A 19979-nucleotide genomic window follows, 5' to 3' on the forward strand; every position below is an offset into this window, starting at 1 on the left:
GCCGTGGTGCAGTGGAGCCAGTTCTGTAAGGTGACTGGAATTTTTGAATAAAATCACTGCGTCAGTGGGGCCTTGACACCACAAAGGTCTGGCCTGCCATGGCCGCTGTTGAGAGAATATCACCATTTCAGGACGCTCATGCCATCTGCCTGGTAACATCACCTCCTAAAAATTCAAGTCCTCAGTGGGTGTGGTGAGCCCAGGCACATGCTTGGGGCCCTTCAATCTTCCTCTTTCTGCTTCCACGGTAGGATTCAGGGCACAGCAGCTTTCCTGTACTGTGTACACCTGAACATTCTTCCAAATATGATAGGGGAGTGCATGGTGGGCAAATATGGTGTAAAGGTTCACTGAAGTCATTTAGCCCTCTCTCTCCCTCCTCTCATTTTTGAAAATGTTTATTATTGGTTGTATGTGGTCATCTGTCAGTGCATGTGCACATGTGAGTGAAGGTGCCAGAGGAAGGCGAGAATAAGGCATTAGATCACTTGCCACTGGAGTTACAGGCAGTTGTGAGCTGCCAGACATGGAGGAACCCAAACTGGTGAAGTATTCTTAACCACTGAGCAATATCTGTCTGTCTGTCTGTCTGTCTGTCTGTCTGTCTGTCTGTCTCTCTCTCTCTCTCTCTCTCTCTCTCTCTCTCTCTCTCTCTCCAAGACAGGGTTTCTCTGTTTAGTACTGCTTTTTTTTTTTTTTAAGCTGGCCTGGAACTCTGTAGACCAGGCTGGCCTCAAACTCATAGAGATCTGCCTGCCTCTGTCTCCTAAGTGCTGGGATTAAAAGCATGGGACACTATGCTCAGCCTAAGGCTGATCCTCCCACCTTTACCTCCCAAGCTCTGAAATTGCAGGCATTCACTACCATGCCTGCTTTCCCTCTAACTATAACATTATCCAGTTCTATTTTACCTAGAAGAATGCCATGCCAGAGATTAAGAAGCCCTGCCAAGGAGCCAGTTAGCAAACAGATGGCAGCTACATAATCTTATAATCCTATCAAGTTCAGAGACTTGTCAAATAGGAAATGTGATTGTTTGCCCGGGCTGATTCTGGGAACTCTCCACTTCCTTTGTATCTTTCAAAACCTACTTTCTTATAAGAGTACAGTTTGAAGAATCATTTTCCTTCCTGCTATACTGTGGTTAGAGTGTCTCCAAAAAGTCCATGTAAAACATCTCAGCCCTCAGCTCTGGGCTACTGGAAGGTGGCAGGTGTTTTAGAAGGTATGGCCTACTAAGAAGTCTCTGGGTAATTGGAGGTGGCCCTTGAAGATTTATAGGACCCTGGTCCCTTCATCATTTTGTTATCCCTCCTGATGATGAGGTCTGTGGTTTTGTTCCACCTTGTACTTCTGTGATCTTGCCCCAGACCCAAAGGAACAGGTCCAGTCAGCTATGAATTGAGAGCTGGGTGTGAAGGTTCACATCTGTAATTTCTGCTGATGGAGGATTAGGAGGAGTTCAGTATCATTCTCAGCTGCACAGTAAATCCAAGACCAGCCTAGGCTACCCAGAGGCTGGAATCTCCAAAATTTTAAACCACAATGAGGTTTCTATTTGCCAAGTTGATTATCTTTGGCATGTTATAGTAACCCCAAGTTGACTAACAAATTCCCTGGAATGGACAGGTATTAGTTTTGTCTGACTTACCCTCGTTATGTCTTCTAATAAAAGATGCCACCCTTTCAGGACTAGAGAAATGGTTCAACAGTTAAGAGCACTATCTTTCTTCCAGAGAACTTAGATTCCTAGTAACAGCATCCACATGGTGGCTTACAGCTATCCAGTTCAAGGGATCCAACATGCTCTCAGGTCTGCAGGCACCAAGCACACACTGGTACAAACAAGCATGGAGGCAAGACACACATACACATAAAGTACTGTTTTCTAAGAGAACCCTCTCTCATCTCTGTGTGGTTAGGACAGGCTAACCATAGTTCCTGGAGCAACTTATATTAGATAGAGCACTAAATCTTTCCAGACAATAGCGACTAATTCAAGGGATAACTTACATGGCCCAAGGATGGTTGACAATGTCCATTCTTCCCTTAGAATCTCTACTAGTGTTAAGCGAGCCTTTCCCTTACTTTGCAATTGCCATTCTATAGCATGTATTATCTTTCTACGACTCCTGGAACAAATTTCCTACAGACTTAATGGTTTAAAACAACAGAATTTCAGTGGTGGTCCACGCCTTTAGTCCTAATACTCCAGGGAGGCAGAGGCAGGTGGATCTCTGTGAGTTCAAAACTAATATGATTGGCGAGAAGGAAGTTCAAGACCAGCCAGAGCTACACAGTAATATCTTGTCTACAAAGCAAAACCCAGAAATAATTCTTCCCCAGTTTCAGAGATTAAGTCTGAAATTAAGGTGGCAACAGGGCTATGGCCCTCTTAAACATGCTAAAGAATCCTTTGGGCTGGAGAGGTGGCTCAGAGATTAAGGTGCTGTTGCTCTTTCAGAAGAAACCTGGGTTGGATTCCCTAGCACTCCAGTCCAGAGGATCCAATGTTACTCCTCTGATTCCTAGGTAACCAGGCAACACATGGTATACATATTTACATGTAGGGAAAAATATTCATACAGGCAAATAAATCAAAATAATAATTAAAAAAACTAATCCTTGATTGCATCTTCTAGCTTCTAGTGGCTCTCAGGAACCCTTGGCGCACTGTGATTTGTAGCTTCCGGTCTCTCACATTGTCTTCCTGTAGACCTCTTCCTGCTTATGGCTCTTGGTTTAGTTACTTTTCTCATCGCTGTGACAACATACCTGACAGAAGCAACTTCAGGCTTCCAGGTGAGGGTACAATCCATCATGTTGGAGAAGGCAGCAGGAGCACGAGACTGGGCACATGCTTCTCTGCTTAAGAGGCAGAGAGCGCGGTGGTCTTCAGCTTGACTTCTCTTTATGGTTCAGTCTGGGCTGTTGCCTATATTCTGATGGGCCTTCCCTCCCACAGTTAGACCTTTCTGGAAGCACCCTCATAGGCTTTTAAATCCAACCAGATTGACAATCAAGACTATGAATCATCACAATCCCATCCTTGTCAATGTGACCATCTTCATCTAACGAATGCAATTACAATGATGGTGTTTCCAAATAAATACAATTCTGAAGCTTTGAATGCGTTAAAATGTGGAAATTCACTATTTATGCAACCACAGCCCCCATGTAGAAGGCATCAACAAGAATGAAGCCAACAAGGACACAAGGAGAGTGTGAATTAGAGTCTGGAATCTCAGGCAAACGCAGAGAGAAGCAAGATGTGGCATGCCGTACTGAGAAAAGGTAGAGCCACGTGGAAAAGTATAGATAAGAAAAATGGGTTAAGCCAGGTGGTGGTGACACACACCTTTAATCCCAGCACTCAGGAGGCAGAGGCAGGCGGATATCTGTGAGTTTGAGGCCAGTCTGGTCTACAGAGCTAGTTCCTGGACAGCCAGACCTGTAACATAGAAAAACCCTGTCTCAAAACAAAACAAAACAAAGAAATATGGGCTAATTTAAAATGTCATAACTGGTTAGTAATAAGCCTGAGCATTTACAATTAATATGAATATTAAGCCTCTGTGCTCTGTGTGGTCACTTGGGAGCTGCTTGCAGGACAGAAACTTCCATCTGTGTACCCTGCTATGTCTTGTCTGATTCCCTGCCTTCCCTTTTTCTTTAAGTTGATCTGAGCTAACAGCAATAAACTACTATTTTTCCTTTGGTGGAATTAGACTAGCATTCATGGTGAGCAGTGCTCCAGACTTCCCGTGCTATACCTCACCTCCCAAATCCTCCAACTGAGGACTGAGCAATTTCATTTGCAAGTAGGCTCCATGCCTTGGATTACTTCATTTGGCTATGAAACAAATTTATTTTGGGCAGCTAGAAGACTGAGCCCTTGCAGTCTTTAGTCATTATTCTTTTCATAGTTGTTATGGGAAACTTGAAAGCATAGGAAGTAAGAGAAGACAAATCCCCATGCTCCTATCACCTCCTTTAAAACAGAACATCTGACTGTTCATCAGAACATCTGACTGTCTGAATTCAGCCTTCTGGCTCCATAGAGTGGGAGGAGGTAACCTTGCTGACTTCCACTCACAAATAAAGTAAGAATTAACTTTTTTTTTTTAAGGTAGGTGCAACTTCTCTAGGTCAGGGAGGAATTCTTTAGCATCTTTTGTTCATTTGCTTGTTTTTGCTTTGATTTTATTTGCTTTAAATTTTCTTAGATTTATTTATTACATGTGTATGAGTTTTACTTGCAAGTATGAATGAGAGTCATATTCATTCCTGGTGCCCAGGGAGGGTCAGAAGAGGACATTGACTCCCCCTGAAACTGGAGCTGTGTGTGGTTGTGAGCCATTATGTGGGTGCTAAGAACCAAATTCAAGTCCTTTGCAATAACCACAAGTATTCTTAACTGCTAAGCCATCTCTCCAGCCATGTTTATTTGCTTTATTGAGACAGGATCTCATTGTATAGCCTAGGCTACCCTCAAACTTGAGATTCTCCTGCCTGAGCCTCCCAAGTGCTGGAGTTACAGGCTGGAAATCTGCACTTCTGACAAATGCTTAGGTGACACAAATGCCTCGTGTCTATAGATCCCAAAGTTACAAGGCCCTAAACTATAAAGCAGAGAAGAAAATAGTAGGGTCTTGTAGATATAACGGGCCTTAAGAACTAACTTGCTGAAGAGCTTATAGCAACTACCCAGACTAAGTTATAAAATATTCCAGACTGAGGCCGAGCCAAGAACTGGAAGGAGACACAAGATCTTGTGATTCTGGGAAGAAGCTGGCACTGTAGCAGAACCCCAGGAAACTTCCTTAGCACGCATGGGGTCTTGCTGGGTTCAGTCACCAACACCCAATGGAAAATGGAGAAGTTCTGAGAAGTTAAGGCACAATTATGTGGTGTTTCTAGGAAATGTGACACAATGACATGTCCAGCAACTCAGGATCCCTGTTTCCTTTTAAAACTTGCTTTTTTCCAAGAGGGGGTCTTGGCAGTTCTCTCTCTCTTTCCCTCCCTCTCTCTCTCTCTCCTCCCCCCTCTCCTCTTCTACCTCACCATTACAGCTAATTATATCTGGGGTGAGTTATCTGATCCAAGCTAGGTTGATCAGATAGTCAATACTGAGTATTTGGATTTGAAATTCAGGTTAGCCAGTGGTCCGTGGTGTGAACGGCATTTAGATCACAAGCATTACTCCGCTGCCAGTGTGCAGAGAAGCAAAGAAAGCTAAAAGAAGAAAACAGACCACACAGTGACATGGCTGGAAAGAGAAAGAGGGCCTTGCCTGTATTCTTGAGGCTTGCTTGCACTCTCCCCTCATTCCTTCTTGAGGCCTAGCAACCTTTCTGCCTGTAGATTTAGTGCTTCAGAACCCAATCTCTTGGATATGTATAGAGTTCAAAGATACAGTGCTTGCTTAGCATGGACGAGACCCTGGGTAGATTCTTAACACCGCACTCACACTATATAGCATTCCATTGTATTAAAATCTTCCAGTGTTGTTTCAAATCTTCAAACCCAAAAGGAATGATAGACAGACAGAGTCTCACAAATGGGAACAAATACTGAGGAGAAGGTGATCCAGCCTAAGAGCACACATCAATATGGATCCCTCAGGGGAGACGGTAGGAGCCAATCCTGACAGTAATAAATTTCAGACACCAGGGAAGAAACTTTCTAGACCCTACTCCTTCCTGCAGGCAGAGAGGACTTGCTTCTGGACTTCCTTCAATGCTACCAGCTTCATTCTTACCTCCTGGGACAGTCCCCATTGGTAACTTCCATCAGCTTTTCTGGTTTTGTTAACATCAGCCACACAAAAAGGCATCTCATTTTCATCCAACTCTGGGACCAACATCCTTGATGTATTTCCTCAAGCAGTTGCTTATCTATAGATATCCAAGTATCTATAGAGAGCTCTGTACAGCTGGTTGATGTTTTACCCACTATCCTATAATCAACACATCACCTTCTCAATCCCTTGAGGGGAGCTGCGCTTCTCGGCTCTGTAGAGCTCAAGCCTTTCCCAGTTGGATTTGTTCTGCTTTGCTCAGAACCTCCCTCCTCTTAAGAAAAAAGTCCAACATCCCAAGAACCCTCTCAGACTCTGGAAAACTAAGATGATTACAACAGCTTGAGGGTCTCAATGGGAACCTAGCCGAATACTGTCTCCTAAAGCTATCATTCAAGCTCAAGGCCACCAAAATTCTGAACCCACTGTTCTAGGAATTGTCATATAACTAAATTTCTGTAGCACTGGGGGCTGAACATAGGGCCCTACACATACTAGGGGTTGTTCTATGAGTAGGCTAAATTTCTAGCCCCACTGAATGTTTTTATATTTGCTTTTTTGTTTTGTTTGCTTTGCTTTTTGGTTTTTGTTTGTTTGTTTTCAAGATAACGTTTCTCTGTGTTGCCCTGACTGTCTTGGAACTCACTCTGTAGACCAGGCTGACTTGAATTCACAGAGATCCACCTGTCTGCCTCCCAAGTGCTGGGGTAATACAAGAAGGGTTGTGGAATCTCCTCCCAAGGCTAAGGAAAGCTGCAGAGGCCAGGCATGCGGCAATAGAACAGGATCTAAGACAGTATCTTGTCTGAAAAATAGTAGAGAAGCACACCCACCCTGGTCTACAGAAATAACCTAGGAGTCCCTCATAGCCTTCCTGATTAGGTTAGAACCAGCTATACCAATAGACCTCTTGCCTCACCCAGACCTGGAGGTGCAATGCCCCTGCTTTATTGCTGCCGATTATAGACCTCAAGATATTCCAACACTATAAAAAGTTAGCAATTACTTTTGTTGTGATGGCCATAGGGATTTGTTTCTGTTGTTTTAAAACAAGGTCTCATAAGTGAAACTTTGGCTAGCCTGGAACTTTTGATATAAACAAGACTTGCTTCGAATTCACCAGTTCTGCCTGCCTCTACTTCCAGAGTGCTAGGATTAAATATATGCACCACCACGTCCAGCCAAGCAATCCAGTTTTACTTCCTTCCCTTACTTTTGTCATTGCCTCCTCCTGCTGGAAGACCTCCCCACTGAGTACACATCAAGATGCCAGTAGTGAGGCAGACCCCATTGCAGGGCCATGAGAGGACACAGGCTGTCTCCAGAGGCCTTATCTAACCGTGCTCTCTCTGGCTGCAGAAGCTGGCACTGAGAATAGGGCCTGGTTTCTCTCATTTCTGGGCTGAGTCCCTGGAGGGGAGCACTCCCAGAGCTGGTTATAAGGACTCAGCAGAAAAGGGCTGGCAAGAGACTCGGAACTGCATGACCAGTCCTCTGGCATGATCAGAAGACCTCATGTCTCTGCCCTTGCCATTGTGCCGGCCCAGCCCCTTAACATGCTTTCCCAGCTGCCAACCTCACGCCCCTGCCAGCCAGAACTCAAGAGAGACTGGGAATTCTGAGGAGTTACAAAGGCATAAGCACAGTTTGTGTTCAGTGGTGGGAGCTTCCAAAGTCCTTACAGCCAGCTATTCTGCCTGACCATTGTTACTTAGGGTGAGGCGGTCTAGTTACAAAGGCGGACCAGCCCGTGCGAGTTTCTCCATTGCTGGTAACCCACTGGGGAGTGTATACACCAGGGCAGGCTTTGTAGGACACGATGACAGCAAGTTCCCAAAGCCCACAATTGCGGTTTCAGGCCCTCTGTGGAATATAAAAGCCCGGGGAGTGCACAGAGGTCTCACCATCCCCTCTCAGGCCAATCTCACCAGATCGGGTCTCAGGGGCCTCTTGTGCTGCTTTTTCTCTAGTCTTTCCCCAGTTGATGAATGTCCTGGGATTAGCCCCTCTGTGTTTATTGGACAAGCAATTTGTGTGTGTCTGACAAAGCTACATCTGAATAATATTTGGCACAAGCTGAAGAAATGTGATCCAGCACAATTCTCTCCAGCCTGCTCTCTGGAGCCCGGCCCAGCTCCTGCCAAAGGGCTATAAGATTCTACAGCTGAGTCTGGCAGCCTAAACATGTTTGTAGGCAGAGGGTGAGGGTGGGGGAGGTGCTAGGGTAAGGCCAAGGACAGAGAGGCAGAGCAGCCAAAGTGAATTAGCCAGGGATTTTATAGCCCCTGTAATAATGTAAGGACTTTAAGGGTGGTCACCCAGTCCTGGAGACAAGAAACTGGGGGGGTGGGGGTGGGGGTGGGACCATGCAGCTCAGAGTCTGGGTGGTTTCCTAAGCCCCAAGTCCTGGGTATGGGTGCTGTCAAGGAGATTCAAGTCCCCTCGTCTAGACCGCAGATGTGGCACCCCAATTGGGTGCTGAGCCCTGTGTGTGCATGTGTGTGGGATGAGTGTGGGGTAGGGTGAGATGTATGGAGACTATTTAAATATGTACTGTAGATGTAGGTCCTTGAACTGAGGAGTACAGAGTTTGAAGCTGAGGTAATCGCGGGACCCTGGTATAAGGGGCTGAGGCATGGGGTAAGAGGGAACTTAGTATGTGGGTTTATGACAACAACTTCCACCACGCCACATCCCCCCAGGTCTTCCATCATGCCCCCTTTAGTAATTTCTGTGCTGTTCCTTAGGGCCTACACGTCATTTCCTTTGCATCTATTACTCATGTCTCCAAGATTTGTTTCACCTCTTTCTCTGAAAGTTAGAGGTTGGCTGTAGGGCAGGATACTATCCTGCACCACTAACAATGAGCACAGAGCTGACCACTAAGAAGATATGGGCAATGCTTTCCTGAAGGAAGGGGTTAATGAAAGACGCTGGGAACTCAACCACCAGTAGTTACAGACTACTGTATATAGCATATGGCAAATAGCAAAACATACAGCATATAGCAGGTCCAGACAGACGTAACCATACAGGAAGTGAATGTTCAGATTTGAGAAGAAGGTTGCTCACGGTGATATAGGCCTGTAGTCCCAACACTTGGGAGGCTGAACGCAGAAAGATCATAAGCTAGAGGCCAGTTTGGGCTGCCTAATGAGACTCTTGTCAAAACACACACTTGGTTGGTGCTGGGTGTGGTGGCATACATTTATTTATTTGTTTTCGTTTGATTGGTTAGTTGGTTTTTCGAGACCGGGGTTTCTCTGTGTAGTCCTGGAACTCACTCTGTAGACCAGGCTGGCCTCAAACTCAGAGATCTGTTTGCTACCTCTGTTCCCAGATGCTGGGATTGAAGGTGTATGCCACCACAACAGGCCAATGGTGGCACATGCTTTAAATCCCAGCCCTTGGGAGGCTGAGGCAGCAGATCTCTATGATCTCAAAGGCTAGCCTAGTCTACATATTGAGATCTAGGCACACCAGGGCTGTATAGTAAAATGTCTCAGAAAGAAAGAAAGTAAGGAAGAGGGAGAGAGAGAAAGAGAGAGAGAGAGAAAGGAAGGAAGGAAGAAGGAAGGAAGGCAGGAAGAAAAGAAGGAAGAAATACATAAGTATGATGGCATAAGTTCTCATCTCCAGCACCCACATAAAAACCCCAGGATTGGAAAGCGTGAGATGTAAGCAAGGGAACCCTTGGAGCTTTCTAGGTCCAGGTTCAATAAGACATCTTGTCTCAAAAAAATAAGGTGGAGAACAGATGAAGATGTCTGACATTGACCTCTGCCCTACACACACACACACACACACACACGGCCACAGCAACAGCATCCTCGGAGTCCGCTGGATGAATGCCTGGTGTGCGTAAAGCCAGTTCTTTGCAACAGACCTTGAAGCACCTGTAAAGCTGTGCAGCTGTGCATCCGTCCTGTGTAAGAACAAGTGAGGTTTCACATAGCTCTGGATTGTCAGTAAACAGATTGTTCCCACACACCACAGGATACCATCTGTTGCTCAAACACAGGAAAACCCATGCACCCATGAAAAGGTAGGAGCCATCTGTGCTGTAGCATAGAGACTGTATTATGAAAGTTTAGAAACGGATGAGGTCAATTTCACTTGGAGGAATAAGGAAGGTTTCATAGAGACAGGTGACACTAGGCTGGCTTTGGAGCAATGGTGCTATTCCCCATATGCACAATGCTTTTTCTCTCTCCTTTTCAATTTTAATCTTCATTTACTATTTTAAATTTTTCATTACATTTACTTATTTAGATGTATGTGCACATGAGTATGGGCTCTCATACCACAGTGTAAATGTGGAGGTCAGAAGACAACTTGTGGGACTCAGTTCTACAGAGATATAACTTAAGTTGTCAGGCTTGGTGTTAAGGGCCTTTTCCCTTGGACCATTTCGCCATCCCTTATTTTTTTTAATCTACTTATTTTGCTGTGTTGGTGGTAGAACCCAGGACCTCACTAATGCTAGCACGTGTTGTCATGGCTGAGGTACACACTCCCAATCCGGTAGCCGTGGCTAACTCCTCATATGGATCCTGTTACTCTTTCACTGGACCTGGGTGTGTGCATGGGACTCTTTTTACACAACTCTCCAACCAGACTACTTACTACCAGGAGGCATCTCATGAGAAGAAAGTCCATCTGCCATCCTATGGAGGAGTAAGAGGAGAAAAAAACAAGGAGGAGGAGAGGCACACTGAGGGGGGGGAAGGAAGGTGCTGATGGAAGCTACGAAGAAAGTGGGCTGATTGTACCGGAAGGTTTGTGAATGGGGAGCAGTGGATGACGCGCCTAAGAAAGGGGGGCTAAGGAATTATCTGGATTCACGTTTTGTTTGGCTGAGGAATTTGGTCTCGGCCTGCAGAGAGAGAGAGGCTGGCACAGCTGTGTTCAGAAAGCCATTCTGGCAGTGGCATGGGGCCAGGCTGGGCTTGGAGAAGCTGGTAAACCAGCCAGACAACTGTCTGGGGCAACAAGTGGCAAGGCCTATGAGCAACCGGAGCACTTGGCAAAAACATCTGTTCAACACTCATCCCACCATCTCTCAGGGCTGTCTTTTGACAGCCTGATAGCCCTGGGTCTGTAGCTTCTTTGACAGCAGACTGTTTGCTGCCTCTCTTGTGGCCTCTGGGCTGACAGGGTTCTTAGCAGGTGCTCATTATATATCTGTGAAGTTACTGAATAGGGCAGTGAAGGAAAAGGACAATGGGTGTACAGAGAGCGGAACAGATTTCCGGAATAGCATCCTGCTTAGCAAGTGTCAGATCCTGAGGCCTGAGCATTGGCATGATGTGTGTGCATGTGGTGTGTGTGGAGAAGCTGATGTGTGTGCAGGAGGTGTGTCCATCTTGAGATGCTTGCCTTCGGGCTGCCATTGTTCTGTGTGGTCGGGGAGAGCATCTAAGAGCTTTTGAAGATTTTGAGGGGTGGCTGTCAGATGGGGAGACCTTGCAGTGTGTACCATCCTTAGATGCCTTAGGGGAGTATGTGAAAAGGCCCTTTTTAGGTTGCAATTGACAGAAACTCAAAGTAAGCTTAGGAAAAAACAAAACAAACAAACAAAAAACAGGCTACGTATTAGTTCATGTTATCCTTTTCTGGACAGCCATGAGATTCTAGCATGGTCAGGTTCTCTTTCTTCCTGTGATTTCTGTTCCTCTCCACACATCAGCCTCATTCATGCACCTGGCCTCTGGCCTCCCTAACAGGAAACACAGCTGCCAGTAGCCTGGGTTTCCCATAAGAAATGAAGATATCACCCTGAAAGGAAGGGACAGAGATCATTTCTCCCAGGAAAATCCAAAGGCTAGACTGAGGAAAGAGGTTGATCTGGTGTCTCCATGGCAATCAGGAATAAAAATCATCACCACCAAGCATCAAGCCTATGTTTGCTGCCCCAAAAACAGGGCATCTGATTTTGAGTTAATCTTTCTTCTGTTGTAACTTACTTAGAGTGGATTTGACAAAAGCAGTTGGTAGCATAACAGCCATGCTGACGGTGATGGGGCAATGGTTGCTTCTAAACAGCTGGTGACAGGATAAAGTTGAAAGCTAAACAAAGTAACTGATAAGCTATTTTTTCAGGCTTTTAAAAGAAGAAAATTCTGACACGCGCATGAATGCAAGTTGAGGGCACTGTGCTAAGTGAAATAAGCCAGACATTAAAAGGGTAAGATGTGCAACTCTGCTTTTAGGAGTTTACTTAAAAGAGCTGAATTCATAGAGACATGATGGGAGATGTCATTCTGTATATGTTCCTCATACTGGTTAATAATAAAGCACTGTTGGCCAATAGGAAAGGAAGATAGGAGGGACTAGGAGACAAGGAGGAAATAGGAAGTAGTAGGGAGGAGTCAAGATGAGAGAGACTGAAGAAAACAGTATGCCGCCGGCTCCCGGTAAGAGAAATACATAGATCAGCAGAAATGGGTTAATAATTAAAGGCAGGGCTAGTCAATAAGAAACAAGTAACCGGGCCAACAGTATTGTATCAAATACAGAGTCTCTGTGTGTTATTTGGGGCTGGTGGCGTGGAGGCAGGACAAGACCAGCGGTGGCGGGCAGAAAAAACCATACTCGTTACAGAGACACAAAGTGGAGCGATGGTTGCCTGGTGCCATAGACAGGAAAAATGACAGTTACGACGCTTAATCAGTACTAAGTTTTAGTTCTTTAAGCTGTAAAAGTCTGGGAGCTTGTTTGCACAATGATGTGACTATGCTAAGCGCTAATGCCAGTCCACGTGGAAATTACTGAGAGGGTAAATTGTGCACTAGTTGGAGATGTGGCTTGTTTAGTAAGTGCTAGCCTACCATCCACAAAGTCCTGTGTCCAATCCCCAGCATTGCATTGTGGCCCATACCTGTAACCAGCACTGGGGAGGGGAAGGCAGGAGGATGGCAAGTTTAAGGTCATCTTGGCTACAAGTACGAACTAGCCTGGAATATGTGAGACCCGTTTGTCTTTAAAACAAAATGAAGACTCTCTACTTGAAAATTAAGGCATTCTCACTGGGCAGTGGTGGCACACACCTTTAATCCTACCACTCGGAAGGCAGAGGCAGGCAGATCTATATAGAGGCCAGCCTGGTCTATAAAGCTAGTTCCAGGACAGGTTCCAAAGCCATAGAGAAACCCTGTCTCAAAAACCCAAAAAGAAAAGAAAATTAAGGCATTCTACCACCCTCCCCCCACTATTCAAACCTATATTCCTAGCTGTCCAGGAATGGAGGCAGGAGCTTGCCAAGCCTGGGCTTTAGAGTGCATTCCAGGCCAGAGTGAATCCTTGGGTAACTTCGTGAGAGGCCGTCCCCCATCTCAAAATGAGATATTAAAAAGGAGAATCAACTAGAGAAAGAGCTCAGCTGTCAGTCAAAAAGTGTGTGCATTTGTGAAGTTCTGGGTTCTATTACCAGAAATACACACAGACATAAGAAAAAAAGAAACTGTCAATTAATTCTTAAAGTACAAAATGATTTTTTTGAAGGATTTTTGTTTTATTGTAACAACATTGAGCAGAAGAACAAATACAGACGTGCAGTGAAACCCCAAAGTCCAGTGAACCGCACTTTATCTTTTAGAGTTTCAGGTTCACAGAAGCAAAGCTGTGCACACTAAGCAGTCCTGGTCAAGGTGTGGTCCCGTCATGTTGGGACCCAACACAGTCTCAGCTCCGGTCTCTCTGAGAAGCTGTCAGAACTGTGAGAAATCTCTTTCTGGGGCCAGTTCCTCTTGTGGCTAGTGCCAGGCTTCAGGCTTTACCTTCTTCTAGCATGAAGCCTCTAGGAAAATTCCAATTTCTTAGTCTCTATTGCTTCAGTAATATGGTAGACAGAGGGGAGGGGCATAAGTGCGTCTCTCTTCCAGGCTACTAATAGAAGGTTCTGCTCCACAGGCATGCAAGAAATGGGCTTCTCCTCCCCAGTGTCCCAGGACTGCAGGTGTATGCTCCCGCCTAGTGGTTTACTTAACTAACTAACTAACTAACTAACTAACTAACTAACTAATTAATATGGGAGATAGAGTCTGGCCTGAAACTCACTCTGTACACCAGGCTGGCCTTGAGCTCCACAGACATCCATCTGCCTCTGCCTCCAGGGTGTGTCACCACGCCTGGCCAAGGTTGATTATTTGCTTTTGTTTGGTGGTTTCTTCTCTTTTCTTGTCAGTGATGCAAGATGGTACACACTAAGTCAGCATCCTACCTTCTAAGTATACTGTGATGTAGGCAGCATCCTTTCCCAAGTCAGTAGAGATCTTTAGAAGTGAAAACTATACCAATGGTGATGGAAATTTTCTCACACTAGTCAGGTGATTGGAGAGTGATGGGAAGGTGTTCCCTGGGGTGTGCCTTCAGGTTACATCAAGGCCAAGCTTGGGAGAAGCGTCCTGGATTGCCAGACATGGTGGTGGTGGATGGAAGAATCAGAGATCCTTAGTTGTAAGTTACAGGGTCTCAGCATATCTCAAACTGCCACGGGCAGGAGCAAACGCCAGGAAAACCTGCCGAGGTCATGTGCACCAATGTTAGGACAAAGCACAAGGAGAGCCTTGGCAGGTTCTATGGCAGATGAGGGTAACGGGAGGGGGGGGGATACAAACATGCCAGGCAGACAGCTTAGTGAGAAGTTTTATTAGAAAGGGAAAGAAGGGGTAAGGAAAGAGAAAAAAGTTAAAGAGAAAGAGACAGAGAGAGGACAGAAGAGAAGAGGGAGACAGGAAAAGTCCTGTGTGCCCCAGGGGAACAGCAGGAAAGAGAAGAGCCAAAATGACTTTTGAAAACAAGAGGTAATTCAGAAGGAAATAGTCTAAATACAAATCAGAGTACTTTTAGGCTTTTAAAAATTATAATTGTTATTATAATTATAACAGTAATATTATTTTGTTTGTTTCTTGAAACAGGGTTTCTCTGTGTAACAGCTCTAGCTGTCCTGGAACTTGCTCTGCAGACCAGGCTGCCTCCAACTACAGAGATCCGCCTGCCTCTGCCTCCCGAGTGCTGGGATGTGACGTATCACCATTCCCAGCTCACAATTATTTTATATCCCTGTGTGCATGTGTGTATGTGGGACACACAGAGCTCAGAAGACAACTTTGTAGAGTTGGTGCTCTCCTTGCACTGTTTCCTGGGGATGGAACTCAGCTCTTCGGTCTTGGCAGCAAGTGCCTTTATCTGATAAGCCATCTTGCCAGCCCGAAATGATCATTTTTATGGTTCTTCCTACATCTTACATTATCTTCAGGTGAAGATTCACAGTGATAGATTGATAGATTCTAAACATTGCAAGATCCAAGGCTGGCAAGTTACACACACACACACACACACACACACACACACACACAGGCACACACACAGTTGTTTTCTTTCTTACCCATGTTTGACATATGCGCTGAGTTGCCCCCAGAGGATCATGTGCTGGAATTCTTCATTCCCATTCCTAGCGTGTCAGTGATGAGGCAGCAGAACCTTTACTAGCCTGGTAGAACCTACTTAAGTCTGGCTACAGAGGGGAGATGAACTCTGCAGGGATGGGCGCTTGAGCAGTGGGACTAGATCGGTTCACCTGTGGGGTAGAGTTTTACACCCCCACACCCTGCACTCCCCGCTTATGCTGGGGATGGATCCCCAGAGCCCCTGGACTCCAGACCAGTATTCTGCCACTAAGTGCATCCCTAGCCATTGGTTTGTTTGAAACAAGGTCTGACAGTCGTGTGCCTCCCCATACCCCAACAAGTCTAAGCATGGCTGACCCCTCCCTTGAATCCCTGATTCTTTCTTACTGTGGGGTGGAGGAGCTATTGGGATTGGAACCTAAGGTCATCTGTGTGCTGACTCCATCACAGGCCCTGTGCATCTGTTTCACAGCTGTTGCTCGCCTCTTCCTCGGGCCCCACTGCTGCTGCACATCCCTGTGGTGTCATGTGCCACAAGCCATCTCCAAGCAGTCAAGCAGATGCTGATGCTGACCCTCAAGAACTAAACAAACCTGATGGGTGGTGTCCTTTGGCCAATATAGGCAGGAAGACAGGGTGGGACTAGAAGATGAGGGAGAATTCTGGGAAAGGCAGGCGAGAGAGAGAGACCGAGGAGAGATGCCATGTAGCCACAAAAAGGAGTAACAGATCCGGGCATTCTCTGGTAAGGCAAGACCACATGGAAATACATAGATGGCCCTAGCCATTGGCAAACAGTTTAATAATTAATATAAGTCTTTGTGTGCTTATTTGGGGCTGAAGCGACTGTGGGACCAGGCGGGACAAGAAACTCCAGCAACACAAACCTTCGTTAGTCTCAGCCTTTGGCATTTTGTTAGAGTAATATAAAATACATTAAGATAGACAAGCATGGATGGCAGACCCTGCATCAGGCCCTGGAGATTAAAAGTAAAGGGAGGTAGGAAAGGGTTATTTCATTTCTTCTTTTAGGACTTGGCAGCCTGGAGGAAGACAGGGCCCTGGAGGTACCCTCAGAGCAGGAAGAGGCGAGGGCAAGGGAGGCAAGAGCAAGAACGCTGCACACTGGAGGTTGCCTTTGAGGAAAACCATTGCACTAGATCCAAAGCAGAGGAGGGCATCACAAGCAGGGAACCACGTCGAAGCATATCATGTCGAAGCATATAACTAACTCTGCGATGCCTGCCTGGGGCTGTTGAAATGGCTCAGCAGGTAGAGCACTTACTGCTCTTCCAGAAGACCTGCGTTTGCTCCCAGGCACCTATGCATGTCTGGTTCACAGCTGCTGTTAACTCCTGCAACCACGAGTTCTGACACCCCTCTTCTGAACTGTGCTGGCAGCTGCACTCAAATGTGCACATACCCACACATAGCCACACCCATATGCGTTTCATTTAAAATAAATCTTAAAGAAGAAAGCAAGCAGTTTAAGATTGAAAATAGTGCTCCACCCCACTAACTAGCTTCAAGAAGCAGAGGAGGACAACAGATAGGTTCTTCTCACCCAAGTTAACCTTTTACCTCGGCTTCTTAATGTGTTTTCCACTTTGCGAACATAAGTAAATTGTTTCCTCTCTCTGAAATTCAGTTCCATCATTTGAGAAATGAAACCAATAATGCCACCTGGGATTTTTTTTATGTCATTGCTTTTGTTTATGAATCAAATGAAATAGCGTGTGCTATAGTTTAAAGTTTAGAGCTCTAGGCGAAGATACACATTTGTAATCCCAGCACTTGGAGAGTGGGGACAGAAGATCAGAGGTCAAAGCCAGGAAGGAGAGATGCTCACAGTTAAGATCACTGGCTGCTCTTCCAGAGGACTCTGGTTAGGTTTCCCTCATCCACATGGTGGCTTGCAACCCTTTGGAACTCTAGTTCCAGGGAATCAGACCCCCTTTTGGTGCATAGGCAACACTCACACCTATAAAAATAAATAAAACATTTATAGTTTTTGTTACTTTGATTTTGAGACAGGGTTTCTCTGTGTATCCCCTGGCTGTGGAACTCAATCTGTAGACCAGGCTGGCCTGGAACTCAGAGATCTCTGCCTGCCTCTGCCTCTAAAGTGCTGGGATTAAAGGTGTGCACCACCCTGCCTGACCAAAAAAAAATTCACGGAGTTCAAAGCCTTGGTTACATAACAAGTTCTAAGCTATGGGCTACATGAGACCCTGTCTCCACTCTAGAACTCACTCTAGAGTTATATGTCTATGAAGAGTATCTAAGCAGTGGACCTTGGGTGACCGGTGGAGAAGGGCTTGGGAACTAAAGGAAGAAAATGCAATTAAGAAGTAGCTCTTGGGCCAGAGCTGCTGCTCCCAAGGCTGGGTGCTGTTTCCCATGAGTGGTACCTGGTGCCTGGTGCACAGTGCCTGGTGGCAGGAACAACAGGATTTATCTTCTCCAGAGAGCTCCATGTAACCTTCCCACTCTGCAATCACTGTTCAGAGCTTTTCCCTGAGGAGTAGCAAGGGTGCCAGAGTCTCTGAGTAAGTGGTAATGGAACAGAAATTAGGAGCTGGCTGGGTTATAGTTTAGCATCCCAGTTCTTGACTTTGAAGCCTTTATGGAGCCCTGAGAATTGAGTCATACTTAAAAAGCCCACACATGAAAAACTCACCATTAGGAACAAAATTCATCTGGAGCCAAGGCATGGCTGACATTAGAATAGAATTCCAGATGGCTTAAAGATTTGCATGTAAAACACGAAACCATGAAAATAGTAAAAGAACATAGGTGGATGTTTATAGTTCTGGAGGAAGGAGGAGTGTGAAAGAGGGTGTTCTAAGTTTAGCACCAAAGGTAAATAAAGACAGAATGATACCAGCTGAGGAGAAGAAGACTTCTGCAAAGCAGAAGGCTAAACCAGACCTCTGAAGTCAGAGTTAACAGGCACGAGGATGAGGGCCCTGCTCCATTCCCTGGAGTAGTTTATTGGGCAACTCCATTTGGAGTATCCAAGGCAACCACCCTCTCCCTCCTCCTGCTGCACTTGGACTGATTAGTCACTCTAGCCAGTGCCCCAAGCAACAAGTACTCTCACTCAGAGTAAAGAATTGTCATACCCAAAGCCAGGCCCTTTTTATTCAAGACACTCTCTCTTTATATATGCACATGTGTACATGTATGTATGTGTGTACACATATGCACATTTACATATATAAGTACACACACACACACACACACACACACTCCACCAGCACATTCTATTCCTCCTGAAAATATACTGTATGGAGGACCAGTAGACAGAAAAAAAAGCACACAATTGAAATTGAATTCAGTGAATAAAAGCAATGGCTGTTCTTCCAATGGAACAGGATTCAATTCCCAGAACCCAACTGCTGACTCACAACCATCTGTAACTCTAGCTCCAGGGATCCAACACCCTTTTGTGGCCTATGAAGGCATAAGTCATACAAGTGGTGGACAGGCATACATACAGGCCAAGCAAAACATCTATACACACAAAATTTAAAAGAAAAATAAAATAAGGTAAGCCAGGTATGGTGGCACACATTAAGAGGCAGAGCCAGATAGATCTCTCCAAATTCAAGGCCAGCCTGGTCAACACAGGGAGTTCTAGGCCAACTAAGGTTACATAGTGAGACTTTGTCTCAAAAAAAAAAAATAATAAATAAATTAAAAGATGAACAGGCTAGCCGGGCTTTGGTGGCACATGCCTTTAATCCCAGCACTCAGAAGGCAGAGGCAGGTGGGTCTCTGTGAGTTTGAGGCCAGCCTGGTCTACAGAGTGAGTTCAGGACAGGCTCCAAAACAATAGAAAAACCCTGTCTTGAAAAACCAAAAACAAAAACCCAGCCTAGAATGTAGCTCAATGGAAACATACCACCACCTCCCAAAATATCAGTTAGAGAGTTACTAAGTAAATTACTGAGTAAAATGAATATATGAAGCAAAGTGGGAGAATCTACTGTGAGAGATAAGAACATGACATGCCAAAATATGTCACTTTGGCACACTGGTCATTTTGACCTAAAGACAACTGAGGAAAAAAAAAAAAAATTGGTTCTCCAATTGGCCCAAAAGTCAGGCCACATGTTCATAAAGACAAAAATATTTCCCTTCTCTCTAGGCAAAAAAAGAGCAAAGATTAACACTGAAGGCAACTGGAGGTGGCTTAACCTAGACGTAGTCTCAGAGGAAGCATCCAGGCCAGCTTCACTGACTAGCTTTATCTGCCTTCTCAGTTTCCTGCCTTTTCTTTCTTCTCCTTCCTCCTCTTCCTCCCCCCACCTCCTTGGGCTTCCTTGAAGAAGAAATTTAGCCAAGTTGAAAGCCAGACTTTTGCAAAGTAGTCAACATGTTCTGCTTTTTCTCTCTGCAAGAAACATCTGCAGAGGTTTCCCTTCAGGAATGTGCCTGCTTTTGAGTTTTTAGCCTCAAGAACGCTAGCGTTTTAACTTCATTGTAATCTAACCTGGGGAAAGGACATTGAAGCATGAGAGCCTCTTAGCATTGGTGACATGGTATCAGGACTTGGAGTGCTGGTTTCACTACTTTCAATTTATAATCCCAAGGGTCTCTCTCTCTCCCCACCCTCCCTGCCCTGAACTTCCATTTCCTTGTCAATAAAAATGGGAGCATACTTGCCTAGCCCTGAGGATAGTTCTGCCCACTAAGAGCATAGAATGGTGAAGCCGTGTTCTGAGGCTATTAGTTCTAACCAAAATGTCAGAATGCAAATT

This window comes from Phodopus roborovskii, unplaced genomic scaffold (genome assembly GCF_943737965.1).
Source record: "Phodopus roborovskii unplaced genomic scaffold, PHOROB, whole genome shotgun sequence".
Classification (NCBI taxonomy): domain Eukaryota; kingdom Metazoa; phylum Chordata; class Mammalia; order Rodentia; family Cricetidae; genus Phodopus; species Phodopus roborovskii.